The 15,473-nt window shown below is 68.1% G+C and overlaps 10 non-coding genes across 10 annotated transcripts; 6 read left to right on the plus strand and 4 right to left on the minus strand.

Annotated features, from left to right (window-relative positions):
- Positions 1 to 2,811: 2,811 nt before the first annotated feature.
- Positions 2,812 to 2,882, minus strand: TRNAG-GCC (transfer RNA glycine (anticodon GCC)). Its single transcript has one exon. It is a non-coding gene; the product is annotated as a tRNA-Gly (tRNA).
- A 1,493-nt stretch (positions 2,883 to 4,375) lies between these two features.
- Positions 4,376 to 4,458, minus strand: TRNAL-CAG (transfer RNA leucine (anticodon CAG)). The gene has a single exon. It is a non-coding gene; the product is annotated as a tRNA-Leu (tRNA).
- Positions 4,459 to 5,013: 555 nt separating this feature from the next.
- TRNAD-GUC (transfer RNA aspartic acid (anticodon GUC)) lies at positions 5,014 to 5,085 on the plus strand. The gene has a single exon. It is a non-coding gene; the product is annotated as a tRNA-Asp (tRNA).
- Positions 5,086 to 5,823: 738 nt separating this feature from the next.
- TRNAG-UCC (transfer RNA glycine (anticodon UCC)) lies at positions 5,824 to 5,895 on the plus strand. The gene has a single exon. It is a non-coding gene; the product is annotated as a tRNA-Gly (tRNA).
- Positions 5,896 to 6,173: 278 nt separating this feature from the next.
- Positions 6,174 to 6,245, plus strand: TRNAE-CUC (transfer RNA glutamic acid (anticodon CUC)). Its single transcript has one exon. It is a non-coding gene; the product is annotated as a tRNA-Glu (tRNA).
- Positions 6,246 to 11,267: 5,022 nt separating this feature from the next.
- On the minus strand, positions 11,268 to 11,338 carry TRNAG-GCC (transfer RNA glycine (anticodon GCC)). Its single transcript has one exon. It is a non-coding gene; the product is annotated as a tRNA-Gly (tRNA).
- Positions 11,339 to 12,831: 1,493 nt separating this feature from the next.
- On the minus strand, positions 12,832 to 12,914 carry TRNAL-CAG (transfer RNA leucine (anticodon CAG)). The gene has a single exon. It is a non-coding gene; the product is annotated as a tRNA-Leu (tRNA).
- A 555-nt stretch (positions 12,915 to 13,469) lies between these two features.
- TRNAD-GUC (transfer RNA aspartic acid (anticodon GUC)) lies at positions 13,470 to 13,541 on the plus strand. The gene has a single exon. It is a non-coding gene; the product is annotated as a tRNA-Asp (tRNA).
- Positions 13,542 to 14,279: 738 nt separating this feature from the next.
- TRNAG-UCC (transfer RNA glycine (anticodon UCC)) lies at positions 14,280 to 14,351 on the plus strand. Its single transcript has one exon. It is a non-coding gene; the product is annotated as a tRNA-Gly (tRNA).
- A 278-nt stretch (positions 14,352 to 14,629) lies between these two features.
- On the plus strand, positions 14,630 to 14,701 carry TRNAE-CUC (transfer RNA glutamic acid (anticodon CUC)). The gene has a single exon. It is a non-coding gene; the product is annotated as a tRNA-Glu (tRNA).
- The last annotated feature ends 772 nt before the right edge of the window (positions 14,702 to 15,473 follow it).

Raw genomic sequence — 15,473 nt, forward strand, 5'->3', positions numbered from 1 at the left:
CGTACACGGAGCAAACCCCAGCGCCCAGCCACACACGGCGGGCCCAAGAAGGGGTGGCATCGATGCAGCATGGCGCCATCACTCAGGCATCAGAAACACGTCAAGAATTGCCAGTTGTCACAAGCAATGATGCAGCTGGAGACTCTTACACTCGGCGGAGAATGTCAGACCGCGTTGGACCGAGGCATGTGGAGCATGGAAAATAATACAAAACGAAGCTATTTGCCAGGAGAAACCGACTCACGCAGAAACCCACCTTAGGGTAACGCAAGCGGAAAGGCAGCGCTGGAGGGATGACTGGGGAGCTGCAACGCACAGATACGCAGGACCCTGTCTAAAGGGAGAAGCGCCAAGGTTATCCAGTTCAACACAGGGAATCAGCGTCAGTGCCCTGGAGTAACCTCAAGTGGAAAAGAATCTGAAACCATATATGACACTCGAGATCTGCACAAGCAAAACAGGATCACACTGCGGTCCACCGGAAACCAGCACAATATTGGGAATCCACTGTACTTCCGCAACAACCGTGACTACGACGTCGGAGTAAGCTTTCAAAAGAAAACTAACTCAGCAGGCAATGAAGTCAGCGGAAAACAGGTGAGCTATGCCAACCCCACCCTGGGTACATATCCACGAAAGGCGCAGCTCTTCATTCGGAAAGACACATGCAACCCCCACAGTCACAGCAGCACCGTTTGCCATAGCCGAGACGTGGAGAAAACCCTAGTGCCCATCCCCAAAGGCTCAGCCACCAAGATGCAGTATCAGAGAAAGGGAGAGAATGGGATGTCACCGAGCCGTCCACAAGAGGCAGATAGTGTCACTGGCAGCAACGGCGGCTGGAGCTGCAGAATATTATCCTTGGTGAGGGAAGTCAAACAGACAAGGTCACGGATGGGTGGACTCTAAAGTGTTGTACAAATGAATCCCTGGGCCAACCAGCCACAGACTCTCAGACACAGGAAAGCCGCTTGGGGCTTCCCAAGGGCGCAGTCAGGGACCGAGGGATGATTGAGGAGCCGGGCTCAACGGATCAACCGTACCAGTACTGCGTAGGAAGGGGAGGAGGAACAAGGACACGCGGGATACCGCAGGGAATGAGATCCCATATGCTGTCATCACCCGCAATGGAAACGAGCTGAACACATGAGCCCCCCCCCACCCACCCACAGACAGGACTGAACCCCAACGCTGTACAGCGGAAACGCACACCAGGTTGTAGATCAACTACGCTTCCAGGACAAGTGCTACTCCGTCGAAGTCAGTCAGTCGAGGATCAGTCCAGCAATAGGAAAAAGAAGAGCTTCCATTATGATCCAGGAAAGCCAACCCTGGGCACGCGTCGGGAAAAGACGACAAATACCCCTAATGGGGAGAGATGCAGGCATCCCCCAGGGTCACCGCAGCCCTCTGTGCCGGAGCCGAGACCCGCGGGAAACGCCCAAGTGCCCGTCGGCACGTGGCCGGCACAAGAAGGTGAGGGATATCTGTACCGTGGAATATGACGCAGCCCTCAAGAAGGAGCCGCCATCGCCATGGGCCGCAAGGTCAGACGGACCCACAGAAGGGTCCGCTCAGTGAAGTGAGTCGCTTGGATCGGGAGAAAGCTCTGTGGACTCTTAACGACGAATACAGACGAATCTATGCGCAAAGGGGAAAGCGACCTGGAGACCCCGAAAACGTACATAGGGCTACCCAAGGGGAAAGGCAGGGAGGGACGAAGTTGAAGTCGGATCAAGAGATAGGAAAGACTGTGCTTACAGTAGAAGAGCAACAGAGCTTTCCTCTGTAGCAGGAGAAGTGTATCTGTATCTCGCCTTCACCTACACTGGAAGACCACCTGGCAAAGAACAGGGGACTGAATCACTTTGCCGGGCACCTGAGACTCACCCAGGAATGTGAATCCGTTCTACTTGTGTTCGAAGAAGCAGAAAAAGGAGCAGGCCGTGGCTTGAAGCGGGGGGTGGGGGGAGGCAGGCCAGTGGGACAGATGCAAAGGCAGGTTCCTTGGCAAGAGTGGGATTTGGAACGGCTCAGGGAGGAACGGGGCGTGGGGGGCGGGGTGTGTGGAGATGGGGGAGGCGGGGAGCTGGGGGTGGGATGGGTGCATGTGGGGGAGTAGGGGGACGGTGAGGCTGCAGGCTGAGGTGGGGGTGCTCTTGGGGCAGGGCTGATGCTGAGGTGAGGCGCGCAAGAGGGTTTCAGGGGGAAGGGGTGGTGTTTGAGGCGGTGAGGGCGTTGCTGTTGGAAACCTGTTTCTGCCGAGGCCAGGCCCGAGGGCGAGGGCCGGCAGCTGGTGGACTTCTTTGGAACTCGTCCTGCAAGACGTGGTCCAGGGACCCTGCAGGCAAAAGGGAGGTATGCTTGCCAGATGTGGCAGCTCCCTTGCTCCTGGCTGTGCAAACGTAGTGTGATTGATTTCTCTCGGAGTGTGGGGAGAGTGAGGCAGGGAGCTTGGAGACGGACGTTGTGAAAGATGAAGTGTGGTGCGGGCGGCTGCCAGCGGTGGGGTATTCCTGCCAGTGCAGTCCCCGAGCCCTCGGCTGGGTCCGGGTGAGGACGCGAGCAAACACAAGAAAGGTGCCTGGACGCACGGGCGGCTGAGCCCGCAGGGTTTGGGGCCACGAAGGCTTGGCAGCAGGGCCTTTTGTGGGTGAGGTGGGGAGGGGTCCTGGGCGTCTGTGTGGGAGAGGCAGCGGGCGGCAGGTAGCCAGCCAGCGTTTGCAGGAGCGCTGCCTCGAGCGCGTTTCAGCGGGCAGACCTAGTTGGGCTCTGGGGCCGCACCGTGGGACCAAAAGGGGACGCTGGGGCTGCATGGGGCGGGAATCGAACCCGGGCCTCCCGCGTGGCAGGCGAGAATTCTACCACTGAACCACCCATGCACCGGTGGCCAGCGCCGCCCGTCGCTGCCCCTCAGGCGCTGGCCGCCACCCGCCCGCCGCTGCTCACTGCTCGCCCGTGGGCATCTCTCTGCCCCGTTGCAGCGGGAGACGACGGGCAGGCGACCTGTAAGACAGGATCCGGGCACGTGCAGGACCCCGGGGCGCGCCGCTCTCGGAGGGAGCCCGGGGCGACGGGACGCGGGCCCATGCGGCCCGTCCCGCGCCTTCTGCGCCGACCACGGCCGCCGCGACCCTGTCGGTGTCGCGTGAGGGCGCCGGGAGCCGACGCCGTCTGCCCGGCGCCGGGATCCCTGTCAGGTGCAGGCGCTGCGTGGTCGCTGCGGCCGCGCGCAGACGTGCCTCTCAGCGACCGCCGGGTCCCGACCCAAAGTCCCTCTGGCGGGCTGGCTTTCCGGCCGTGCCGGGGTGGGGCGTGCGAGAGCGGGCGGGGGAAGGGACGCCGGGCTCGGTCTGTGCGGGAAGCGCGAGCGCGGGAGGGCGACGCCTCCGAGCGCCTCCGCCACCGCCCCCTACCCGCCCTCCCCCCGCCATCCCATCCTTAGACCCGCGCTCAGGCCCAGGGACCCAAAGGCGTGTGAGCCTGGCTCCTGCGCTCTGGCCGACCGCGCTCCCGGGGTCCGGCTCTGACGGGGTGGTGGTGGTGAGCAGGGGCCCTTTGGCAGCGCGGCTCCTGGCTCGGGGACTGCGGGCTGAGAGGCAGGGAGCGCGCCAGGGCGGGCTTGGCTCCGGCCGGGGCAGCGGCTTCCCACGGGAACGGGCGCCGTGGCGCCGAGGTCGGGGGCGCGGGCCGGGCGCCGGGGGGTGGGCTGGACGGGCACGCAGGGCTTCCGCTCCCTCCCCAGCGGAGCACCCTTCCCGGGACGGACTCGTGCAAGGAAGGCCGGTGTGCGCTGGCCAGCAGGAAGGCTGGATGGCACGCGTCCAGGGCGGGCGGCAGGCAGGTTGCGGCCCGGCCAAGAACGCACGGCGGAGAAGGGTCGAGGGCACGCGGCAGCCCCTTGGCGGGCAAGGCGGGGGCTCGGCCGCCTCGCTGTGGCTGGGGAGCGCAGGCGGGCCGGCGGGGCGGGCGCGGAGGACGGGGTGCCGGCCTGGCGGGAGAGCTGGCGGGGGCAGCCGTGGAAGCAAGGCTGCGAGGGCGAGTAGGCCGTTCCCCGGGCAGAAGTCGGAGCGCCGGCGAAGGGAGGAGGGCTTGCCACCCGCCGCGGGGCTGCGTGCTTCGGCGCGGCCGGGGGCGGGGCGCGGCGGGGCTGTGGGAGTGGAAGTGGGAGGGTGGGCGAGTGTGGGCCAGGGGGAGGCAGGGAGGCAGGAAAAGCAGCAGCTGCAGCTGCAGCCAGCTGGCGAGGAAAGATGCGCTGAGAAGGACTGAAGGTGCCTTCTGTGGGGGTGCAGGTGGCGGCGGGAGGGCGTGTGTGGAGAAAGGCAGTGGCGCGCGGAGGACGGGTGCGTTTGTCCGGCGGGCCAAAAGGCTGGCTTGTCAGGAGTGGGATTCGAACCCACGCCTCCAGGGGAGACTGCGACCTGAACGCAGCGCCTTAGACCGCTCGGCCATCCTGACGGCGGGCCTGGCTGGGCGCGTGGCCGCTCGCCTGGCTGGGACCCGACGCGGCGCGAGCACCGGCGCCCTTGGCGGGCCGCGGGCGGCGCCACGCCAGGCAGGCAGGCAGGCAGGCAGGCGGGCGGGCGTCCGGAGTGGGGGTCGACGGAGCCGGCGCGCGGCGGCCGGCCGAGGCGCCTGGCTCCGCCGCCGCTCGCGCCGCGGACCCAGAGGGCCCTGGGCGGGCCGGCCCCTCCCCACCCGCGCCTGTCCTGGCCCGACGCCGGCCGGCGCGCGCCCACCGTGTCGTCGCAGCCCCGCTTGCCTTCTCGCGCCCCCTTCTCCCGGCGGAACGCCCGCGTTGGAGGCAAGAGGCGGCGCGCTGGGGAGGGTCCAGTGCCCCGGGGGTCCGGGTCCCTGTCGGGGTGGCGGGCTGCCGCTGTGACCGAGGCGGTTGGTCTGGTGCGCGGTTGGGTCGGGACCCGTGGTGGCCGGCGGCCCGTGCTGGGCAAGGGGAGGCGTGGGCAGGCAGCCCGAGAGCCCGAGGGCGGCCGGGCGGCAGGACGGTCGCCGCCGTCCTCGTTAGTATAGTGGTGAGTATCCCCGCCTGTCACGCGGGAGACCGGGGTTCGATTCCCCGACGGGGAGGCAACACACCCTTTTTGGTGGCCGCGGTCGCTCTCTGTCCTGCCGCCAGGCCCCGGAGGGCCCTTCGCCTCCTCCCGACGTCTTTGGGCGAGGCGCCAGGGCGCCGCCGACGGCGGTGCCCGGCCTAGCTCCCGGCGACCCCCTCTGCCCGTGCAGCGCTCCAGCCTGAGCCCTTTGTCGTCGGCGGGCGCACGGTCGCCACGGCGGAGCGAGGGCCTCCTTGGCGACCCCACGGCCTTGCCCGACCATAGCCGGATCTGGCGGCCGGCCGGCCGCCCGCCCACGCGCCGACCCCCAGTGGCTGCCTGAGTGGGCTCGTAGGCTCGCGACGGCCCCGCCGCGTGCAGGCAGGTGGGTCCCGTGTCCCCTTGTCGTGGGAAGTGGCCTCGCCCAGCGCCCGGTGGAGTAGCGCTTTGGCCAGCTGGGTGCTGGAAGCTGCGTGCCCCGCGTTGCCCGCCGGGGGTGAGGGCGGGGAGGCGTTGGCGGGCCGCGGCGGGGAGCGAAGGGCCGGAGGGCCGCAAGGCCGCGGGGGCGCCGCCCTGGGGCGGTGCGGCCGGTGGATTCCCGGCGACCGCGTGGCGCTGGCGCGCTCGGGGCGCCGCGTGGCTGCTGGGAGCGCCGGCGGTGGCGGCGCAAGCCTCCGGCTGACGGGGCGTCGGGGCAGGGATGCGGAGGCGGCGGCGAGAGTATGCTGGGGCGAGCCCGGGGCCGGCGTCTGGCGGCCGCCCGGGCTGTGGAGCGTTGGTGGTATAGTGGTGAGCATAGCTGCCTTCCAAGCAGTTGACCCGGGTTCGATTCCCGGCCAACGCAGCGGGCCGACCTTTTGCTGAGTTCCAGCGCTCTCCCGGCAGGGGCGTTCGGGGGACAGAGAGGTGGGAGCAGGGAGCCAGCCCGCTGGCCGGCGGCTTTTGGCGTGTGTGCGAGAAGCCGGCGGCGCGCGCGGTGTTTTGAGGGTGCTGAAAGCAAGACGGCACGGCAGGGCAGGCGGCTGGACTTGCAAAGGCCGGGTGTGGGCAGCAAGGTGGCACGGGCGGGTGGCATGGAGGCGCGGGGCTCACCAGGAGCAGGCGAGGGCTGAACCCCGACGCTCCCTGGTGGTCTAGTGGTTAGGATTCGGCGCTCTCACCGCCGCGGCCTGGGTTCGATTCCCGGTCAGGGAAGCCTTTCTTCTTCCTCTCCGCCTGCCACCTGCCCACGTCCTCGCTGGACACCCTGCCACCCTTTTCTTAGCCTACGCTTGCTCAGCGCTGCGCCAGAGGCCCCCGGGACCCTGCCCGTCCAGCCCCAGCACGATTCAGGCCACCTCCGCCGTCCCGCGGGGCAAAGGTTTTGGCCGCAGTGGCAACCTCGCGCCGCTTCCACCACGACGCGCCTGAGGCCTCCCATCCACCAGCCCCCCCCCAACCCCACCCCCCGCCTCCCTCCCTCCTGAGGGGCTGCGGCTGCTGCCCCTGGTGGTGGCGGTGATGCTCCTGGGCTTGTGCTGGTTCTCCTGCTGTGGGTGGTGGTGAGGAGGTGGGCTTGGATAGGGCCGGCGGCGGTAGGGGTGGGGGTAGGGCTGGGGGTAGGGGCGTGGGCTGTGGCGGTCGCCAGCTGGGGGCCAGCAGCGGCAGGGGCGGTGGCCACAGCCGAAGGTGAGCGAGGGGGATCTGCCTCTGGGAGTGGGGGCCGTGGCCACGGACCGCCTGCCTTGTCGTGTCTCTCATGCCAGCCACCTCTCTGGGCGGCTTGGCCAGTGCGTGCCAGGTCCCGGGCTGGCTGTGACTCCCGTGTGCCGCTGGCGACTCCAAGAGGGTTCTGGTCTTGAGTGGGCTCTGGGAGGCGGACCACGGCGCCCGGGAGGCATGGGTAGCAGTTCAGTCGCCCGGGGGCAGCGATGCCTGCCAGGGAGGACAACCCGACCATCGTGCTGTTTCCCTTGCCTGACCACAGCTCTCAATCCTACTGGACTGAGGCAAGATTTACCCAGGCCTCCCTCCCCCACTCGTAACCAAAGGTGGGCACTCGGGTGCACACACACACACACACACACACACACACAGAGCGCCCTCCAAACTGTCTATCCAGGATCCACTCCATCCCTCTCCCCACCCTGTCACCGTCTTCCCCTAGGAACTCTGCGCGAGGGTGATCCTCCAGCACAGTCTCCTCTTGGCCCCGTCTCGGCTGGTCTATCCCCAAAGGGTTTCACGTCTGTTCAAGGACTGTGTCCTTCGGAGGGGAAGTGGACGGCAGACGAAAGGCACCAACGTGCGGCGAGGGCGGCACACTCGGGTGCGATGGCACAAAGGCGAGTGCCCTGTGGGAAAGGAGCCCCCGTGGCCCGACGTGTGCTTGCCGTCGCCAAAGGAGGTTTCCTCGAGGCCCCTGCCGGGGCTGTGGGCGTCAGAGTGCATGGGGGAGAGTATCGGAGGAAGGTGCTTGGGGCCATGGCTGGTGGGCGCCCCACGTGGATCAGGGACCCGGGCAGGGCGATCGCGAGCAGAGGGCGCGGCGGCGAGCAGGGAGCTGGGAGGCAGGCCCCGGGGTGCTTGGTCGGGGCGTCTGCATGGACGGCCGGCGGGAAGGGGCGGCGTGGGGCTCTCGGGGACCTGGCCGAAAGATCGGCAGGCCACTCGAGCAGGGCCTCTACAGAAGCATGGGCGCGGCGGCGAAGCCGTGCCAGGCACATGTGAGAGGCTGGGACGGATCTGCGGTAGGTAGGGGTGGGCGTGGGGGTTGGGCTGGGGCTGCGGAGCCAGAGGGAGGCCCGCACTGGTGAACGCCAGGGCAGGGCAGGCCAGGGCAGGACGTGTGAGGGATAGCCCGAGCTCCAGGGGGATGTTGGGTGGGGAGGTGGGGCCGAGCCTGGAGTCTGGCGGGAAAGGCAGAGGGCAGGCCGTGACAGTGACGGGGCTGTGGCGTGAGGAAGATGGCGGGTGAGCACTCCATTTGGGTCGGGTGGCGGGTGAGCGGGGGCGAGCCACACTGGTGCTCGGTGCCACAGGCTGCTCAGGCTCGGCGGCGGGCTGTGGCTCTGGGCGGAGGCTAGGACGCAGGCAAGCGAAGGACAGAAACGGAGCGCCAGCGCCAGCTGGGGGCCAGACCCGGTCCGAGATGGGTGGGCCCACCGTACCGCCCCAGAGACCAAAGTCACCACCCATCGGGAGGGAGTGTCCAGTGTCGGGGGTGACACTGCTGGGGCCTCAGGGTGGGATGGGGCGGGGGTGGCTGGCAGCGCAGGTGGCTGTGATTTCATGAGGGCCAAGGAGAGCTCCCATGTGACCGGGCACAGTCAGCCCTCCAGGGCACACGCCCGCAGAGGGCAAACCTCGGGGAGGTCTGAGGGTCCGGACACCGCCACCGCCTCGGCAGCACCGCCTGCCAGGGCCCGTACACGGAGCAAACCCCAGCGCCCAGCCACACACGGCGGGCCCAAGAAGGGGTGGCATCGATGCAGCATGGCGCCATCACTCAGGCATCAGAAACACGTCAAGAATTGCCAGTTGTCACAAGCAATGATGCAGCTGGAGACTCTTACACTCGGCGGAGAATGTCAGACCGCGTTGGACCGAGGCATGTGGAGCATGGAAAATAATACAAAACGAAGCTATTTGCCAGGAGAAACCGACTCACGCAGAAACCCACCTTAGGGTAACGCAAGCGGAAAGGCAGCGCTGGAGGGATGACTGGGGAGCTGCAACGCACAGATACGCAGGACCCTGTCTAAAGGGAGAAGCGCCAAGGTTATCCAGTTCAACACAGGGAATCAGCGTCAGTGCCCTGGAGTAACCTCAAGTGGAAAAGAATCTGAAACCATATATGACACTCGAGATCTGCACAAGCAAAACAGGATCACACTGCGGTCCACCGGAAACCAGCACAATATTGGGAATCCACTGTACTTCCGCAACAACCGTGACTACGACGTCGGAGTAAGCTTTCAAAAGAAAACTAACTCAGCAGGCAATGAAGTCAGCGGAAAACAGGTGAGCTATGCCAACCCCACCCTGGGTACATATCCACGAAAGGCGCAGCTCTTCATTCGGAAAGACACATGCAACCCCCACAGTCACAGCAGCACCGTTTGCCATAGCCGAGACGTGGAGAAAACCCTAGTGCCCATCCCCAAAGGCTCAGCCACCAAGATGCAGTATCAGAGAAAGGGAGAGAATGGGATGTCACCGAGCCGTCCACAAGAGGCAGATAGTGTCACTGGCAGCAACGGCGGCTGGAGCTGCAGAATATTATCCTTGGTGAGGGAAGTCAAACAGACAAGGTCACGGATGGGTGGACTCTAAAGTGTTGTACAAATGAATCCCTGGGCCAACCAGCCACAGACTCTCAGACACAGGAAAGCCGCTTGGGGCTTCCCAAGGGCGCAGTCAGGGACCGAGGGATGATTGAGGAGCCGGGCTCAACGGATCAACCGTACCAGTACTGCGTAGGAAGGGGAGGAGGAACAAGGACACGCGGGATACCGCAGGGAATGAGATCCCATATGCTGTCATCACCCGCAATGGAAACGAGCTGAACACATGAGCCCCCCCCCACCCACCCACAGACAGGACTGAACCCCAACGCTGTACAGCGGAAACGCACACCAGGTTGTAGATCAACTACGCTTCCAGGACAAGTGCTACTCCGTCGAAGTCAGTCAGTCGAGGATCAGTCCAGCAATAGGAAAAAGAAGAGCTTCCATTATGATCCAGGAAAGCCAACCCTGGGCACGCGTCGGGAAAAGACGACAAATACCCCTAATGGGGAGAGATGCAGGCATCCCCCAGGGTCACCGCAGCCCTCTGTGCCGGAGCCGAGACCCGCGGGAAACGCCCAAGTGCCCGTCGGCACGTGGCCGGCACAAGAAGGTGAGGGATATCTGTACCGTGGAATATGACGCAGCCCTCAAGAAGGAGCCGCCATCGCCATGGGCCGCAAGGTCAGACGGACCCACAGAAGGGTCCGCTCAGTGAAGTGAGTCGCTTGGATCGGGAGAAAGCTCTGTGGACTCTTAACGACGAATACAGACGAATCTATGCGCAAAGGGGAAAGCGACCTGGAGACCCCGAAAACGTACATAGGGCTACCCAAGGGGAAAGGCAGGGAGGGACGAAGTTGAAGTCGGATCAAGAGATAGGAAAGACTGTGCTTACAGTAGAAGAGCAACAGAGCTTTCCTCTGTAGCAGGAGAAGTGTATCTGTATCTCGCCTTCACCTACACTGGAAGACCACCTGGCAAAGAACAGGGGACTGAATCACTTTGCCGGGCACCTGAGACTCACCCAGGAATGTGAATCCGTTCTACTTGTGTTCGAAGAAGCAGAAAAAGGAGCAGGCCGTGGCTTGAAGCGGGGGGTGGGGGGAGGCAGGCCAGTGGGACAGATGCAAAGGCAGGTTCCTTGGCAAGAGTGGGATTTGGAACGGCTCAGGGAGGAACGGGGCGTGGGGGGCGGGGTGTGTGGAGATGGGGGAGGCGGGGAGCTGGGGGTGGGATGGGTGCATGTGGGGGAGTAGGGGGCCGGTGAGGCTGCAGGCTGAGGTGGGGGTGCTCTTGGGGCAGGGCTGATGCTGAGGTGAGGCGCGCAAGAGGGTTTCAGGGGGAAGGGGTGGTGTTTGAGGCGGTGAGGGCGTTGCTGTTGGAAACCTGTTTCTGCCGAGGCCAGGCCCGAGGGCGAGGGCCGGCAGCTGGTGGACTTCTTTGGAACTCGTCCTGCAAGACGTGGTCCAGGGACCCTGCAGGCAAAAGGGAGGTATGCTTGCCAGATGTGGCAGCTCCCTTGCTCCTGGCTGTGCAAACGTAGTGTGATTGATTTCTCTCGGAGTGTGGGGAGAGTGAGGCAGGGAGCTTGGAGACGGACGTTGTGAAAGATGAAGTGTGGTGCGGGCGGCTGCCAGCGGTGGGGTATTCCTGCCAGTGCAGTCCCCGAGCCCTCGGCTGGGTCCGGGTGAGGACGCGAGCAAACACAAGAAAGGTGCCTGGACGCACGGGCGGCTGAGCCCGCAGGGTTTGGGGCCACGAAGGCTTGGCAGCAGGGCCTTTTGTGGGTGAGGTGGGGAGGGGTCCTGGGCGTCTGTGTGGGAGAGGCAGCGGGCGGCAGGTAGCCAGCCAGCGTTTGCAGGAGCGCTGCCTCGAGCGCGTTTCAGCGGGCAGACCTAGTTGGGCTCTGGGGCCGCACCGTGGGACCAAAAGGGGACGCTGGGGCTGCATGGGGCGGGAATCGAACCCGGGCCTCCCGCGTGGCAGGCGAGAATTCTACCACTGAACCACCCATGCACCGGTGGCCAGCGCCGCCCGTCGCTGCCCCTCAGGCGCTGGCCGCCACCCGCCCGCCGCTGCTCACTGCTCGCCCGTGGGCATCTCTCTGCCCCGTTGCAGCGGGAGACGACGGGCAGGCGACCTGTAAGACAGGATCCGGGCACGTGCAGGACCCCGGGGCGCGCCGCTCTCGGAGGGAGCCCGGGGCGACGGGACGCGGGCCCATGCGGCCCGTCCCGCGCCTTCTGCGCCGACCACGGCCGCCGCGACCCTGTCGGTGTCGCGTGAGGGCGCCGGGAGCCGACGCCGTCTGCCCGGCGCCGGGATCCCTGTCAGGTGCAGGCGCTGCGTGGTCGCTGCGGCCGCGCGCAGACGTGCCTCTCAGCGACCGCCGGGTCCCGACCCAAAGTCCCTCTGGCGGGCTGGCTTTCCGGCCGTGCCGGGGTGGGGCGTGCGAGAGCGGGCGGGGGAAGGGACGCCGGGCTCGGTCTGTGCGGGAAGCGCGAGCGCGGGAGGGCGACGCCTCCGAGCGCCTCCGCCACCGCCCCCTACCCGCCCTCCCCCCGCCATCCCATCCTTAGACCCGCGCTCAGGCCCAGGGACCCAAAGGCGTGTGAGCCTGGCTCCTGCGCTCTGGCCGACCGCGCTCCCGGGGTCCGGCTCTGACGGGGTGGTGGTGGTGAGCAGGGGCCCTTTGGCAGCGCGGCTCCTGGCTCGGGGACTGCGGGCTGAGAGGCAGGGAGCGCGCCAGGGCGGGCTTGGCTCCGGCCGGGGCAGCGGCTTCCCACGGGAACGGGCGCCGTGGCGCCGAGGTCGGGGGCGCGGGCCGGGCGCCGGGGGGTGGGCTGGACGGGCACGCAGGGCTTCCGCTCCCTCCCCAGCGGAGCACCCTTCCCGGGACGGACTCGTGCAAGGAAGGCCGGTGTGCGCTGGCCAGCAGGAAGGCTGGATGGCACGCGTCCAGGGCGGGCGGCAGGCAGGTTGCGGCCCGGCCAAGAACGCACGGCGGAGAAGGGTCGAGGGCACGCGGCAGCCCCTTGGCGGGCAAGGCGGGGGCTCGGCCGCCTCGCTGTGGCTGGGGAGCGCAGGCGGGCCGGCGGGGCGGGCGCGGAGGACGGGGTGCCGGCCTGGCGGGAGAGCTGGCGGGGGCAGCCGTGGAAGCAAGGCTGCGAGGGCGAGTAGGCCGTTCCCCGGGCAGAAGTCGGAGCGCCGGCGAAGGGAGGAGGGCTTGCCACCCGCCGCGGGGCTGCGTGCTTCGGCGCGGCCGGGGGCGGGGCGCGGCGGGGCTGTGGGAGTGGAAGTGGGAGGGTGGGCGAGTGTGGGCCAGGGGGAGGCAGGGAGGCAGGAAAAGCAGCAGCTGCAGCTGCAGCCAGCTGGCGAGGAAAGATGCGCTGAGAAGGACTGAAGGTGCCTTCTGTGGGGGTGCAGGTGGCGGCGGGAGGGCGTGTGTGGAGAAAGGCAGTGGCGCGCGGAGGACGGGTGCGTTTGTCCGGCGGGCCAAAAGGCTGGCTTGTCAGGAGTGGGATTCGAACCCACGCCTCCAGGGGAGACTGCGACCTGAACGCAGCGCCTTAGACCGCTCGGCCATCCTGACGGCGGGCCTGGCTGGGCGCGTGGCCGCTCGCCTGGCTGGGACCCGACGCGGCGCGAGCACCGGCGCCCTTGGCGGGCCGCGGGCGGCGCCACGCCAGGCAGGCAGGCAGGCAGGCAGGCGGGCGGGCGTCCGGAGTGGGGGTCGACGGAGCCGGCGCGCGGCGGCCGGCCGAGGCGCCTGGCTCCGCCGCCGCTCGCGCCGCGGACCCAGAGGGCCCTGGGCGGGCCGGCCCCTCCCCACCCGCGCCTGTCCTGGCCCGACGCCGGCCGGCGCGCGCCCACCGTGTCGTCGCAGCCCCGCTTGCCTTCTCGCGCCCCCTTCTCCCGGCGGAACGCCCGCGTTGGAGGCAAGAGGCGGCGCGCTGGGGAGGGTCCAGTGCCCCGGGGGTCCGGGTCCCTGTCGGGGTGGCGGGCTGCCGCTGTGACCGAGGCGGTTGGTCTGGTGCGCGGTTGGGTCGGGACCCGTGGTGGCCGGCGGCCCGTGCTGGGCAAGGGGAGGCGTGGGCAGGCAGCCCGAGAGCCCGAGGGCGGCCGGGCGGCAGGACGGTCGCCGCCGTCCTCGTTAGTATAGTGGTGAGTATCCCCGCCTGTCACGCGGGAGACCGGGGTTCGATTCCCCGACGGGGAGGCAACACACCCTTTTTGGTGGCCGCGGTCGCTCTCTGTCCTGCCGCCAGGCCCCGGAGGGCCCTTCGCCTCCTCCCGACGTCTTTGGGCGAGGCGCCAGGGCGCCGCCGACGGCGGTGCCCGGCCTAGCTCCCGGCGACCCCCTCTGCCCGTGCAGCGCTCCAGCCTGAGCCCTTTGTCGTCGGCGGGCGCACGGTCGCCACGGCGGAGCGAGGGCCTCCTTGGCGACCCCACGGCCTTGCCCGACCATAGCCGGATCTGGCGGCCGGCCGGCCGCCCGCCCACGCGCCGACCCCCAGTGGCTGCCTGAGTGGGCTCGTAGGCTCGCGACGGCCCCGCCGCGTGCAGGCAGGTGGGTCCCGTGTCCCCTTGTCGTGGGAAGTGGCCTCGCCCAGCGCCCGGTGGAGTAGCGCTTTGGCCAGCTGGGTGCTGGAAGCTGCGTGCCCCGCGTTGCCCGCCGGGGGTGAGGGCGGGGAGGCGTTGGCGGGCCGCGGCGGGGAGCGAAGGGCCGGAGGGCCGCAAGGCCGCGGGGGCGCCGCCCTGGGGCGGTGCGGCCGGTGGATTCCCGGCGACCGCGTGGCGCTGGCGCGCTCGGGGCGCCGCGTGGCTGCTGGGAGCGCCGGCGGTGGCGGCGCAAGCCTCCGGCTGACGGGGCGTCGGGGCAGGGATGCGGAGGCGGCGGCGAGAGTATGCTGGGGCGAGCCCGGGGCCGGCGTCTGGCGGCCGCCCGGGCTGTGGAGCGTTGGTGGTATAGTGGTGAGCATAGCTGCCTTCCAAGCAGTTGACCCGGGTTCGATTCCCGGCCAACGCAGCGGGCCGACCTTTTGCTGAGTTCCAGCGCTCTCCCGGCAGGGGCGTTCGGGGGACAGAGAGGTGGGAGCAGGGAGCCAGCCCGCTGGCCGGCGGCTTTTGGCGTGTGTGCGAGAAGCCGGCGGCGCGCGCGGTGTTTTGAGGGTGCTGAAAGCAAGACGGCACGGCAGGGCAGGCGGCTGGACTTGCAAAGGCCGGGTGTGGGCAGCAAGGTGGCACGGGCGGGTGGCATGGAGGCGCGGGGCTCACCAGGAGCAGGCGAGGGCTGAACCCCGACGCTCCCTGGTGGTCTAGTGGTTAGGATTCGGCGCTCTCACCGCCGCGGCCTGGGTTCGATTCCCGGTCAGGGAAGCCTTTCTTCTTCCTCTCCGCCTGCCACCTGCCCACGTCCTCGCTGGACACCCTGCCACCCTTTTCTTAGCCTACGCTTGCTCAGCGCTGCGCCAGAGGCCCCCGGGACCCTGCCCGTCCAGCCCCAGCACGATTCAGGCCACCTCCGCCGTCCCGCGGGGCAAAGGTTTTGGCCGCAGTGGCAACCTCGCGCCGCTTCCACCACGACGCGCCTGAGGCCTCCCATCCACCAGCCCCCCCCCAACCCCACCCCCCGCCTCCCTCCCTCCTGAGGGGCTGCGGCTGCTGCCCCTGGTGGTGGCGGTGATGCTCCTGGGCTTGTGCTGGTTCTCCTGCTGTGGGTGGTGGTGAGGAGGTGGGCTTGGATAGGGCCGGCGGCGGTAGGGGTGGGGGTAGGGCTGGGGGTAGGGGCGTGGGCTGTGGCGGTCGCCAGCTGGGGGCCAGCAGCGGCAGGGGCGGTGGCCACAGCCGAAGGTGAGCGAGGGGGATCTGCCTCTGGGAGTGGGGGCCGTGGCCACGGACCGCCTGCCTTGTCGTGTCTCTCATGCCAGCCACCTCTCTGGGCGGCTTGGCCAGTGCGTGCCAGGTCCCGGGCTGGCTGTGACTCCCGTGTGCCGCTGGCGACTCCAAGAGGGTTCTGGTCTTGAGTGGGCTCTGGGAGGCGGACCACGGCGCCCGGGAGGCATGGGTAGCAGTTCAGTCGCCCGGGGGCAGCGATGCCTGCCAGGGAGGACAACCCGACCATCGTGCTGTTTCCCTTGCCTGACCACAG

This window comes from Ovis canadensis, chromosome 1 (assembly GCF_042477335.2).
Source record: "Ovis canadensis isolate MfBH-ARS-UI-01 breed Bighorn chromosome 1, ARS-UI_OviCan_v2, whole genome shotgun sequence".
Lineage (NCBI taxonomy): Eukaryota > Metazoa > Chordata > Mammalia > Artiodactyla > Bovidae > Ovis > Ovis canadensis.